At 36.3% G+C, this 14686-nt stretch overlaps 1 protein-coding gene across 9 annotated transcripts in view; it reads right to left on the bottom strand.

Moving 5' to 3' along the window:
* Nucleotides 1-14686, bottom strand: part of PSD3 (pleckstrin and Sec7 domain containing 3) — a 765972-nt gene that overhangs the window by 311433 nt on the left and 439853 nt on the right. The window lies entirely within an intron of this gene.

Genomic DNA, 14686 nt, shown 5'->3' with positions numbered 1-14686 from the left:
ACTTTAGAGAGATAAGGAAAATGAGGATCCCAGAAATGACTTGACCAAGATCACAAGGCAATATAACTGATCCTATCTTTGGCAGCTAATATTTTGTCTCTTTAAATTAATTATGATAAAGACAGACCATAGGTCCTTTAATAAAAATTTAAAAATATAAAAGAAATTCCTTTATCCTTCAAAGAAAAAAAGTAGACAAAGCTTAAAATTCCTGAAATCATTCTAAAATTAAAGGGGGGTTTTGGTGGTTTATTTGTTCTCCTTTAGGTGGTTTTTACGAAGATATCTTAACAAAATGGCACAACTCTCTCATGGTGGGAGAGAGGGGCCTGGTTGGTTTTTAATAAGAGGGAAGTTCTCTATCCCTGAGGGAGGAACTCAGGGTCCTAATCTAAACCTAAGCCCCTGGTAGTAATAATTCTGATGGAGAAACTTCTTATCTCTAAAAGCATTCTTTGCATCCATGCCTTACCTAAGTGAAGTACTCTCAGAGAGGTGAAACACATAATGCATCCAAATAATACTTCTCCTTAAGGGTCACTTGGATTCAAAGAAATAGAAACTATCAGAGCTTGAAGGGTCCTTAGCACATTAATCACTACAACTACAAGGGACTTAGAAACAGCTAAGTAGCACAGTGGATAGAGTACCAGGTCTCATCTTCCTAAGCTTAAATTTGGCCTCCAGACACTTATTAGCTGGGTGACCTGAGCAAGTCAGCAAGTCACTTGACCTTGTTGGTCTCAGTTTCCTCATCTGTAAAAATGAGTTGGATAAGGAAATGACAGATCTCTATTATCTTTGCCATGAAAAACCTCAAATAGGACTCAACAACAGAAAGGACTTAAAGGAATCATGTAACTGAATTTCTTCATTTGGTACATGAAGAAGGTCCAGAACAAAGAAGAAATCTGGTCAATAAATGGCAAACCTAAGCCTTGAACTTATGACTCTAAATTCAGTGCTCTCTCCCCTATAAAACTCTGATTTGGGGCAGTGGGGGGCATGGGGGCTGCAATGGGATTAAGTGACTCGCCCAAGGTCACAGAGCTAGGCAATTATTAAGTGTTTGAGGTCACATTTGAACTCAGGTCCTCCTGACTCCAGGACTGGTGCTCTATCTACTGCACCACCTAGCTATCCCCCCCTCCCTATAAAATTCTGCATGTTTATTGGTACCATAGTTGATTTCTCCAAAGTGCTTTCCTCACAAGGACCCTAGGAAATATGTTATTATTTTGGAGACAAAGAAACTGAGGCACATGATGTGCTTCATTCCGAATCCAGGTTCTTTATACCTCACCACTGCTGCTAACCTGACCCTCACCAAGAACATACTCAAAAACAACATTTACTCCAAGGAACTCTTACCTTTTAACTTCTGAATATCTCTGATTCTGCAGATATCTTGCTAAAGGGTTCAGGCACTAAACCAGTCTTAAACATACAATAGTTAGCAAATCTTGATAATATCTGTTTCAAATACTTTTTGATCATCTTAGGAATAATCAACAAAATAAAAAATATAAATTGAGAATCTATGTTGTATAAACCAATAAAGAAGATATAAATTAGTTTGTAGAGTGGTCCCTAATTTCAGAAAAGCTTATAAACTATTTAAGGAAAAGAGAAACATACAGGAAAAGATCACCAACAATAGAAAGTAATAAAGGATAAGTGAATAATGCGAAAAGTAAGTTGTTAACTTTATTAAAGTGATACAGTGGATAGAGGGCCAAAGCTAGAATCAGTAGGATGTGAGTTCAAATTTAGTCTCAGACATTAGTTTGCTGGCCCTGGGCAAGTCATGTAATCATGCTGTTTGCCTCAGTTTTCTCATCTATAAAATGAGGTAGGAAAGGAAACAACAAGCTACCCCAGTATCTCTGCCAAGAAAATCTCAAATGAGGTCATGAAGAGTTGGACATGACCAAACAACAGCAATACTTTTATTAAAGCATAGAAAACATGAAACATATTCAAAATGCAATAAAAAGAAGACTTGTAGGGTAGGGCGGCTAGTGGAGCAGTAGATAGAGCACCAGCCCTGGAGTAAGGAGTACCTGGGTTCAAATACAGCCTCAGACACTTAATAATTACCTAGCTGTGTGGCCTTGGGCAAGTCACTTAACCCTATTTGCCTTGCAAAAACCTTAAAAAAAGACATAATCAATAATAACTTATGCAGCAAAACTGAGTAAATTCCTACAGGGAGAAAACTGGACCTTGAATGAAATAAAAGATGTGCTAGAATTCCTGATGAAAAGACCAGGACAGAGTAGAAAACTCAGAAATACATACATGGGAGACAAGAGGATCATAAAGAAGAAAAGTAAAAGAGAGCCATTAGAAGGGACTTTCATGGAGATGAAGCATTGTTGTTTCATGAAGGGCTAAGACAAGGGTCTCTTCAGAACCCTAATGTTAGTAGGTGTCATAAGAAGAAACAAATAAAGTAGATCATATTAGTGGATAGAGTACTGAACTTGAAGCAGGGAAGATCTGGGTTCAAATCCCATCTGAGAATATGAATGACACTCTCCTGGTTTCCTTACCTGTAAAAAGAGGAGACTGGGTTAGATAGTCATTCTAACACTATATCTATAAACCCTTGACAAGAATCACACAAGAGAAGACTTGGAGAATTCGAGGCATACATCTATGGAGAGAAAAATCAAACTAGTTGAGATCATGGTTCCAAAGTAGCAAAAAAACAAAGAGGAAAGTCTTGAAGAAAAAGAAAGCGTTTTACCTCTGCTATAAATCCATTTAAAGCTTCTTTCATAAAATAAGAAGTAAAAATGTAACTTCTAACCAAAGCAGCAAGGTGGCACAGTGAATAGAGTTGTACCTGGACAGGTGGGATGGCTTTTAAATTCAGTCTCAGACACTTATTATATGACACTGGGTAAGTCATTTAACTGCTTTTTGCCTCATTTTCCTCAACTATAAAATGAAGATTGTATCACCTACCTCTCAGAGTATTTATATAAAACAAATAAGATATTTATAAAGCACATAGTTCAATACTTAGTTGATAGTAATCACTATATAGGTGATTAACCCTTTTCTCCACCACCACAAAACAAAAACCCACCCCTCTAAAATCAAGGTGCCACAATGTACAAGTCATCTATACATGTCAATTGTTATTTCTTTGGCAAGGAAAGGGGGGAAATGCCCCAAGTATTGGTCAAGAAATATTTCTGTCCCAGTCATTTTATGAAAATGAGCTACTTTCCAATAATAGATACAATATGTACATCTTTTCCCCCCTAAGTAATGGCCAGGGATTTAAAAATATGAATCATATACTTTAAGAGAATAAACTGAAGAGTTGACCCAGGGCTACTGAGCTCTTTTAAAATTTCCTGAGCCACAACCCAATTATTAGTACTGTGGCTTTATCATAAAGAGGTCCAATGTCTTGACATTTCTAATTCACTTGGAATAGCAATCAGATCTATCTGATGAATTCTGTCAAAAACACTTTTTCCTCCCAAGAGAAACAATGGAGGACAACAGGAATTCATCTGTAATCTAAGGCTTTAAAAAAAAAAAAACCAAAAGTGTAAGTTATCTTCTGCCATCTGCAGTAGAGAGACAAGAATCTCATGGTCATTAAATTACATTACACACATTAAAGCACTGGAAGTCTTTGAAGATTTTTATTTGCTTGCTTTTTATGTCTAAAGATAACTTAGCTGAAACCTGTTATTTCACCCAGGCTTGATAGAGGATAAAGTTATAGAAGTCTCTATGACCAGTAAGACCTAGGACAGTGGTAGTTTGTGGTCATCTTTGGATGAGCAGAGCCTCTACAGGCAGGGCAGGGTCTCCTGCAATTTGTATTTCTGTTTCAGAGATTCTTAGTTACATTGCAACCTTTTACTCACAACAACTTTCTTTGCCTCAGTTTTCTCAGCTGTAAAATTAATTCAAAAAGGAAATGGCAAACCATTACATTATCTTAACCAAGAAAAAGCAAAATGAAAAGTTGGATGCCACTGAAAATGATTGAAGAACAACAAAAGCTTGTACTTTGTAAAATTTATAAATGATGTAACTATAAATAATGTTCATTTAACAGCATCTGGCACATACAGAAGTGGAAGGAGAAGGAAGAGTCACGTAAAAAAGTGGACTGGAGAAGAGAAGCAGATTGAATTACAGAACTCTTGAAAAGAACAACTGCACAAAACAACTGTCTTTTTTTATCCAGCTTATGGAAAATACCATGTCTTGGCTAAGTCTTAATTCCCTTCTGCAATCTTTGACAGTTGTTCTTCAAAACCATTTGTGCTGATACAAATTACCCTTTCCATTCCCCTGCCAAATGGCCAACACAAGCAATTCAGATGTAGATTTGGATTTTTTTTAATATAAATTTTTTTCATGCTTTTGGCAGTATACTAATATTCTTTATTAAGGGTGGGATTCCATGCTTTTCATAAGCTCACATACCCATTTTGAATGCTGATATAGGTGATGTAGATAGGTGATATGCTAGGACAGTTTATTTTAAAACAGCAAGATAAAAGCTAAATTATGGGATCACATGCTCTTCTTGTGGTTTCATAGATTTCATTCAAATGTGAAGATTTTTCTCATATTCTAAAAGATTCAGTGGAAGAAATTCCCAAAGTTACTAAACTTTACTTATTCTTTTTATCCAGCAATAACTTTACTAGTTCTATACCTCCAAAGAGAAGAAAGAAAATGGAAACAGAGCCCATCTGGACAAAACTTTGTGGAATAGTGCTATGCAGTGTCAAAGAACTCTGTGTCTATCAACTGAGAAATGGCAAAACAACTTCACATTTATAAATGGAATGGAATGGAATTGTTATAAATTATATATACATATATATATATATATACACACATATATATATATTAAAAGCTGTTTTTATATATAATAGAAACTATTATAAATATTATAAATGAAATAGAACTGTTATACAAGAAATGATGAAGGAGAAAGTTTCAGGTAAACCTGGGAAGACTTATATGATCTAATGAAAAGTAAAGTGAGCAGGACTGGAACAATTTATACAGTAACAACAACATGGTATAAACAACTTACAAAAGATTCAAGAACTCTGAAACTGGAACAACAAATCATGATTCCTCAAAATGCAGATTAAGACATGTTTTTTTGTCTTCTATGCATATTTAACACATTTCCAATAGGAAAAGAGATTTTTGTTCATTGAAAAAGTTAAATTTTTAAAAACTCCTTAGTTCCACAATTGACTCTTAAGAGAATAAAAAACAAAAGTAGGTCTTCCCTTCAGCTCTTTCAAGGATCAGTATCCCATCTCTTCTGTCAATGTGACCAAGGCCCTAGACTGTAATATTCCATCCAACATATCACCCTCACTATCCCAACTAAATTTGTTCTGTACTTCATTCCATCTCTGTCCTAATCTCTTATTTCCAAGATCTTAACTAGCTAAAGTGATAAATTAATCTACACAGGCAGTAACAGTTGCTTCTGATGTGTTAATGGGAGATAGCATGTATGTTTTTAACAATACTTTTTTAAGAGACAGTACTTCAACCTTACAAAGAAAAAACAAGTCTATTAATAATGACGCTATTCATTTTAAAACAGTTCTCCCTTCAAGGTACTTACATTCTTCTGGGGAAAAAGGATACATACATACATACATACATATATAATATACATATATATGTAAGTAAATTTGTATTTATACAAATACACACAACTATTCTCATATCTCACTCTTCCTGAGCTCTCTGTAAGTAACCTTTGGCACTATCTATCACATTGTCCTCCTGGATACTCACTCCTCTCTAAGTTTTCATGATGCCTACTTTGGCATCGTCCATCATGTTCTCTTGGATACTCCTCTAAATCATGATGTTTCTCTCTATTGTTCCTCCTCCTAATTGTTCCGTCTCAGTCTTCTTTGATGCATTTATACCCAGGTGGTGTCCCTTGATTGCAGGTGCCCCTAATGCATCTGTTCTTGGTCCTTTCCTCTCTTTAGCCAGTCTCTTCTGGTAATTTCCTTGGATACCTTTGGTTCAATTATCATTACTGTACAGATGATTCTCAGGTCTAATAATCCATCCCCAACCTCTCTCCTGACCTCTGGTCTCGAATCTCTGTAAGTCCCTGGGACAGACTCAAACAGATCATTATCTTCCCCCTTCCCACCCCCAAATCTTCTTTGCTTCTGAACTTTTCCATGACTATGGAGGGCACCACCATCTAGTCAGTCAGACTTGCAATCTAGATGTATCCTTGATTCCTCAGCCACCCACCTCCCACATATTCAATCTGCTACCTTCATTACAGTTCTTGTCTACTTTCTTGCCACTCCCATGTCATCAGCATGGTTTGAATTCTCTTAACCTCATTACTGCAATAACTGCTTGTTGGTGATCTCTCTGCCCCAAGTCTCTCCCCACTCCAATCCATCCTCCATCCTTCTGCTCAGCTTCAGTGGTTCCCTATCACCTCCAGGATCATACATAAAACCCTGTCTTGATTTTTAAAGCCCTTCAGAACCTGGCTCCTTCAACCTTTCTAGTCTGCTTAGACTAGTTCTTTCTATGTATTTCTATGATCCAGCAATATCCATGTGCTTCTATGATTTATTCTTCTTGCTACTCTTCCCATACAACATTCCATCTTCCAATGCCATACATTATCACTAGTTATCCTTTACCAAGGGCAGGAAGGTGGCTCAGTGGATAGAGAGCAGCGTTGAAATTCAAATTCAGCTTCTGACACTTACTAACTGAGTGACCTTGGGCAAGTTGTTTAACCCTGTTTACTTCAGTTTCCTCATCTATAAAACAAGTGGGAGAAGGAAATGGCAAATCGCTCCAGTATCTATACAAAGAAAACACACACACACACACACACACACACACACACACACACACAAACACACACAGTGTACTGAAATTTCTCCCTATTCCAATTTGCATTTGACCACATGGTTTATAAAATAATATTGTATGTGTGTATACACACTTATATACACACATACATGTAGACATGTCACAAGTATAAAAGTGTATAAATGTTTCTTTTTTGTTGTTGTCTTTGTAGCAGCGACTGCCATACAATAAGCATTCATAAATATATATTGACTGAATAACTAATGATGTATTAATTAACCAAGATCATACTACTTTGGTACCATATTTTTATAAAACACCTAAGTGTTTCTTTTCAAACAGAAGCTAACTCAAAAAACTTTTATGACCTGATGCTAAGCAAAGTGAGCAGAACTAGGAGAACATTGTACACATTAACAGCAGAACTGTGAAATGATCGACTCTGATGAACTCAGTTCCTCTCTGCAGTTCAATGCTAAAAGGTTTGTGATAGAAAACATCATTCACCTACAGAGAAAAAAACTATGGAGTCTGAATATACAGCAAAGCAGGCATTTACTTTTTAAAACTTAGTTTTAAGCTTTTTCTTTCTTTGTCATGGTTTTTTTCCCCCTTTAGTTCTAATTGTCTTTTACAACATGACTAATACGAAAATGTACATGTATACCCATATTGAATTACTTGCTATCATGGGAAGGGATAAGAGAAGGGAGGATGATAGAAAAACGTGGAGCTCACAAAAAGATGAATGTTGAAAACTATCTTTGCATGTAATTAGAAAAATAAAATAAAATAAAATCATACAGAGGCTACATTAATCTTGGAAAATGACTTCTAGTATACTTAAATAAGACCCAAAAGAACACAAAGCATATAAAACATAAATAGACCAAGATAGTTACTGTGGAGTATATGGAGGAGAGTAGCATGTTCAACCAGTCTGGAGAGCTAGGATGCTCCACATTGGGAAGAATTTTAAATGACAAACAAAGAACTATATATTTGACTGAAAAGTTAATAGGGTTCCTCTAGAGTTGACTGAGTAGGGAAAGTAACAAAATCATAACTAAGTATTAGAAAAATTATTTTATAAACCACGTGGTGAAATACAAATTGGGAGTACGGAGAAATTTGAGGCAGAGAAGTGAGTTAGAAAGTTATTTCAATAATCTAGTCAAAAGATGATAAAGACCTGAAATGGCATGCTGACTTTGTGAGTGGAGAGAAATTATAAAGACAGAAATAAAACGGAGGCTTAGGCTTAGGTTTTAATTTCCTATAAAGTTACTATTGCTCCATAATAAAAATACAAAAAAAAATCCAGAAATATGAACAACAGATTGAAAATCATGCTGCCTGCAACCCACTCTTGACAAGAAGAATTTAAACATCAGTCTACAGATTTCCTCAAAGGGAAATAGGCCGGCACACCCTTCCTGGTTTCTTCTACCCTCTTTAAACAACTTTCTTACTAGCACGCCTAAATATCATTTTCAATAAATCTTTGGAGCCACTCTGGTTTAAATAAAAGCTCAATCTGAAATTTATAAAAATAAATTTGAATTAAATAAATGTAAGTTTTCAACAGCTCACAATGAATTGTGCTGGAGAACATCTTTGGAGATGTTTTACTTTTCCTGAAAAGGCTCTCTTTTGAGAAAAACTAATAAGTAATGGAAGCAGCAAGATGGCTCAAGCGTCTAGTGCATTAGACCTGGAGTCAGGAAGATCTGAGTTCAAATCCAGTCGCAGGTGCTTACTGTGTGATCCTGGGAGTACCCTGTTTGCCTCAGTTTCCTCATTTGTAAAAAGAACTGTTGAAGGAAATAGCAAACCACTCCTTTAACCTTGCCAGGAAAACCTCACGGACAGTATAGGTCACAGAATCACTAAGAGTCAAATATTACTAAATAACAATAAAAACATTAAATAATTCTTGATAGGAAACAGAGGTTCCCAATTAAATCTATTCTAATGGTTACACTTATGTTAAAAATGACTATTCCTTAGAAAGTAATCTTTTAAATTAGTCTATGGAAAGTAATCTTTTAAATTAGTCTACAATGAATTTAAAGATCTTTTGGAAATGGCAGTGCCCAACCCAAGGACTATATGAAAAATATATTTTGAATCTGAACCCTCCACTTCTTAAATTCCCTGACTTCCTACAAAACTCAGCTCAAATCCCACAAAGGAAGACTTCACAAATCTTCCTAATATTCCTTCTCAGAATTCCTTCCATTTGCCATCAATCTTTTATCTCTCTGAATGTTTCCATGTTGTTATTCCATTTGGAATCATAAGATGCTGGCAGGCAAAGTCATTGCTTTTGTTTTTCATAGGGTCCCCAGTGCTAATGACAGGGCTTAGCACAAAGGAAACACATGATAAATGTTTGTGTATTGAACAACTAAGTTGAAGTGGAAGCAAGAATTAGTGAAAAGAAGGCTGCTTTGGAGTCATGAGTCCAGGACTCAAGGGTCACTTTTCTTCAAGCTAATTTGCAAAAGGTATTATTATAATTAACAATTGAATTCAATCTATATCCACTGCCAAAACCAAGGAGTTCCATATCAATAAAATCACAACACCATTTATACACACACACACACACACAAACACCCTAAGGTTGAGCATACTGATCAGAAAACTTTGTCTAAGAAATCAATATAAGTTTAAATACTAAAAAAAAGTTAAAATTAACTTCAGAAAAAGGCAAAGGGACAACTGATAAAAGGAATGTATTCTGCTACCAGTTCTATCCAGATGCTCCATCCAGATGCACACTCACAGACACCATCCTTTTAATGACATTCATATGGACAAATGACTAAATGTAAAAGCAGCAAGCAATGAAAACTTAAGACAATGTCTTTAGCAATTTGGAATGTGGGGGGGGGTCCTCTGGTTTTTTTAATATTCTTTTTTTTAAAATTAAAGTTTCATTTTTATTCAGTTGACACAAATCTATTTTCTCTTCTTCATAGAGAAAAAAAATGCTCTAATTAATTCCTTACAAAACTCGTAGACAGTACCATTTAGTCCTAACTCACAAATCTTTCCACTTCAAAATGTCTACTACAACCTTGCCTCAAAATTCTCTGAACAAGAAAATGTCCCATTAATGAGGTATTTTCCTTAAAAGTAAAGAAGAGGGGCAGCTAGGTGGTGCAGTGGATAGAGCACCAGCCCTGGAGTCAGGAGTACCTGAGTTCAAATCTAATCTCAGACACTTAATAATTACCTAGCTGTGTGGCCTTGGGCAAGCCACTTAACCCCATTGCCTTGCAAAAACCTTTTTTAAAAAAAAAGGCAAAGAAGAAACAAAGGTTGCAATGAGGGCAAAAATTCTGGATAAAAGTTTTGTTTTTAAAGATTCATTCTTAACACTTGAGTTTGCCTCAGTTCTCCTCTGGCACACCCCATTTCTTAAGGATCTCTCTCAAAACACACATGAGGTTTTTTAAAAAAAAATCCCTGATTCTTTCAAGTTGACCTCTTCATTCACTACAGAAAAGGAATGAAAAGGAATGACAAAATCTGCCTAGAATACAATTGCAAACACAAGGACTACTAAAATCAATTGCCTGGGGGAAAAACTGGTTTTTCAAATACTGGAAATGTTTTCCAAATCTCTTTAAAGTTTTAAAATAACACATCACATTCCATCAGTCTTCCCCTTGGACCCATCTCCACATACAACACAACAATTATGAATATAAGAATTTCCTAAAGGTACCTTACCCATCTCTACAAGCTGCACAAGAGAACACTTCTCAACTGCATCTTTCCCATGACATAGTGAAGAGATGCATCATCCCAATGCCACCCACACACTCAATGGCAACAGACAGATGTGGCAGATTCTTAGTAATGATCCATGGTTATCTCACCTATATCTGTCTCAGAGACAGACAATGCAGTGCCATCACTCCAATAAAAAAATTATCCATTACATATTATATGTGTTATTATATAGAAAACTACAAAAATACTAGATTACAAATAAAACCCAGAAATCACAAGTTTTTAAAATTCTGCTACTGACTTCCTCAACACCAGAGCCACAAATAAAGTTAAGAATCGATTCTGTAGATGTTTCTCTGAAAGGTAGCTTGCTCAAAAAGAGCTTAATAAGTATTACCATTTATCTCTGCAAAGAATCCAATCATACAGAGCAATACATTTTTAAAAATCAAATTTATGAAAATTATTAGTCCTATTCTAGTTCAGGCTAGATTAGCAAAACTCCTCAGCTAATTAAATATTTTAGTGAGGTAAGGCTGAATATAGAGAATATAGTAGCTGGAAAGAGAAAAGACACAAAAGTGGTTCCTAAGGGAATGGGACAATACTTGTACAACTGACCTCCCAGGGAGAGTATGAGGGTGGGGTTAGGATATATCCCTGGTGGGCTTTGTACTGACCAGAATTTAAATTACATTACTTCAGCTGGCCTTAACATTTGACTCTGAATGGATTCTTCCCAATGCCCTCTAGGTCAAACAGATTTTTAAAGAAAAAAAAATCTATTCCTGAAAAATGCTCATCTCAGCAGGATTTGATATAACGGGAAAATTTCTAGATATAGTGCCCACAGACAAGAGACTGAATCCCCAGTTCTGCCACTCAATATCTATGTGACTTTAGACAGTCACTTGACCACTCTGTGTCTCACCTTTCTCAATTTTAAATTGAGAGGAAATAAATTAGAAGGGACTTGACTAAAAAGTCCCTTCCACCTCAGGATCTCCAAAGATTCATAGGTCTGAGACAAGCATTATGATATAATAAAAAGACCACTGGTCTGGGAGTCCCAAGACAGGTTAATGTCCAAGTTCTGTCACAAACTAGCCAGAGGACTATAAGCAAGTCACTTCTCTGAGTTTGTTTCCTCATCTGTAACCCATTTGAGAAAAGAGGCGGTTTCATTTGGCTTTTGCATCCCTAACATCTTACCATAGCAACTCTGACAGAGAAGGTATTTAATTACCATCTGAGATGAGCAAATTCAGATCCGCCCAGGTCTCTTAATTCTAAAATGGGTTTTATACCTATACTCCCACATTAAATGATCAACTGATTAAATTACCTTCCAAAAGGTCAAGCAATAAAGAGTTGAAAGATGGCTTGAAAGACCATCTAGTCCAGTCTCCTGCCTTCAACCAGACTGGATTAATATGAACCCATTAGAGATGAAGTAACTAAAGCCCAGAGATATATAAATTATCTCCTATTTTATGACCATTTGCATCTCAGGGTCTCAGTTTCTTCCCCAGTAAAGTAAGGAACTTGGAACATAAGATCTTTAATAATCCCTTCAACTCAAATGTTCCACAGAACACATTTATGTCTGACAGACTTGTTACCACCTAAAGAAGGTATCCAAAGAAGGTTAGCCATGGGTTACTGAGATTGGGGAAAAAAGGATCACATTATAGTTCCAACATTCATAATGAGCAGTATGCTTTGCCATCAGAAGAGGACAGATTACCTTGGGGCTCCGTGGTGAACACTCAAAGGCGGGAGCATTTAAGGTTTCACAGGTGAAACCCACGTGGCTTTGCTCTCTGCTTGCCAAGGCTAATATTATGGGAAATGGTACGATGGGTGTGAGTATATATGTATGAGAGGGAGAAGCCTGGGGGTTGGATTTCATGACAACAGTTCACAGTCACACTTCTGAAAACTAGAGGCAAAGGAAAAAAAGGGGAAGCGAATAAGTCACTGGAGAAATCTTTCTGAATTGCTTAGAAGAGAAAAGAATTGTTCCATCACATGAAGAAACTGAAAGAGGGAAGTAAAGAGATTTGGACAGAGAGGGAAATTGAATCAAGGGGTAGGATCTTCTGGACTGTAAAATAACCAGCTTGGATCAATTAGTGATGCATAAGTTACTCAACTAATCATTAAGTTAAAATCAGTCAGTCAACATCTAATGGTACTTTATGGATTGCAAAGTTCTTTACATGTTATCTCATGATCCTTACGAAGATCCTGGAAGGCAGGTGCTACTATTAACCTTTTTTTGTAGATAAGGAAACTGAGGCTGAGATAAAGCCAGTTGCCCAGAGTTATACAGCTAGAAAGTTTCAGGTGCAAAATTCACACTCATGGGGAAACTAAATGATACAGTGGATAGAGTCCTGATGTCCAGAGGACCTGAGTTCAAATCCTGCCTCCAGCACTTAATAACCACTTGACTGTATGACCTTGGGCAAGTCACTTAACCCTATTGCTTTGCCAAAAAAAATTCATACTCAAGTCTGACTCCTACTCAAAAACTCTATCCATTGAGCCATCCAGTTGGTGGTTGTGTGTCAGAAACTGGGTTAAAGTCTGGAGAGACAAAGAAATCCACATATACCCCCCCAAAAAAGCCTCTACCCTCATTGAAGAAAAAACATACAAATATCTACATGTAGCTTATATATATATATATATATATATATAGATATATACATACACACACACACAAATAAGCAGGCACATGTATGTTTGTTACGTATGTGCACATATTTTATACATTTATATGTATATAGAGGTATATAAATAGGTATTTAGAATCAATGAAGTTTAAACTGAAAGATGAAAAGAACTAATAATTGGAGGGATTAGGAAAGTCCGCCTATAGAAGACACAACTTGATTTGAGTATTGAAGGAAATCAGGGAAATTTAGAGTCCTTAGAAGTCAGAGGAGGGGAATTTGAACTGGGTCAGGGAGACTAAGGTGAAGGTAAAGGAAGAGGGGTATTCATTCAAGGAAAAATGAGACAAGGGACCTTCAAGTATCCATTGTGGTTGGATTACAGAGAGAAGGGAGAGGAATACAGAATCCAAGACTACTTGTAAGGTAGGAAAGAACCAGGTTACAAAAAATAAAAACAAAGGCCTTTAAAGAAAGAGATTGTTTCATTTTTGTTTTGATATGCCCAACATCTGGCAATGTCTCACACAGAGAAAGTATTTGATAAATGTCCCAGTTAATTTGAGAGGAAATTCAGACCAAAATTTATACTCATTCCAAGGCCACTATGGGCTCTCCATCACATTAACATACCTGCACTTATTTGTTTTGCAACTACATTTTGAAGGTTCTATTAATACTCATTTTTAGAAAGGAGCTCATTCAGTCCTTCAGTGAAACATTTGGCCACAGAATTCAATTCAAATGAATTCAACTAGCACTTTTTATAAATCTATTATGTATATGGTCATATGTATAGCCCTGTGGTGATTCAAAGAAAAAATAAAAAGGAAGGAGTTTGCAACCTCAGAGTTTACATATTTCTGGAAATAAAATAATTTTATGATATACCAATTGGTATCTGGTGCAATGCAAGGATAGAGATCCACTCTGCTCCTGCTCTACTGTTGACCATGCTAAAATATCTAAATCCAATCCTGAATTTCTCTTGGGCAGAGACCCATAAATACTGTCTTTTATAAGGCAGGATCGAGTTTCAGTCTTGTGTTCTCTATCATCAGCATTTCACATAGACCTACTTTTCTTTGTCATGGCTGCTCTCAGGGAAGAACAGACTGAAGGGGGGAGGGGTAGCGAAGGACAAAAATGATGCCCCCCCCCTACTTTTTTCTGGCTCCACAGTCAGGGCTTTTTAGGCTCCTCCTTCACCAACACATTACAGGGTGAGATTCAATTCCCTGTACTGAGTCAGCAAAGAAACAGAGAAACAGGAAAAATAAAGAAAAGACAGCTATGTGGACCTTTGACCTTTTCCTGATTTAGCTCCTAGAAACATTAAGAAACAAGAAACAGCCTATGCAGAAGCACACTGAAAATGG

The sequence above is a fragment of the Macrotis lagotis genome, chromosome 1 (assembly GCF_037893015.1).
Source record: "Macrotis lagotis isolate mMagLag1 chromosome 1, bilby.v1.9.chrom.fasta, whole genome shotgun sequence".
In the NCBI taxonomy this organism is placed as follows: Eukaryota; Metazoa; Chordata; class Mammalia; order Peramelemorphia; family Peramelidae; genus Macrotis; species Macrotis lagotis.
This window is presented reverse-complemented; position numbering and strand designations above follow the sequence as displayed.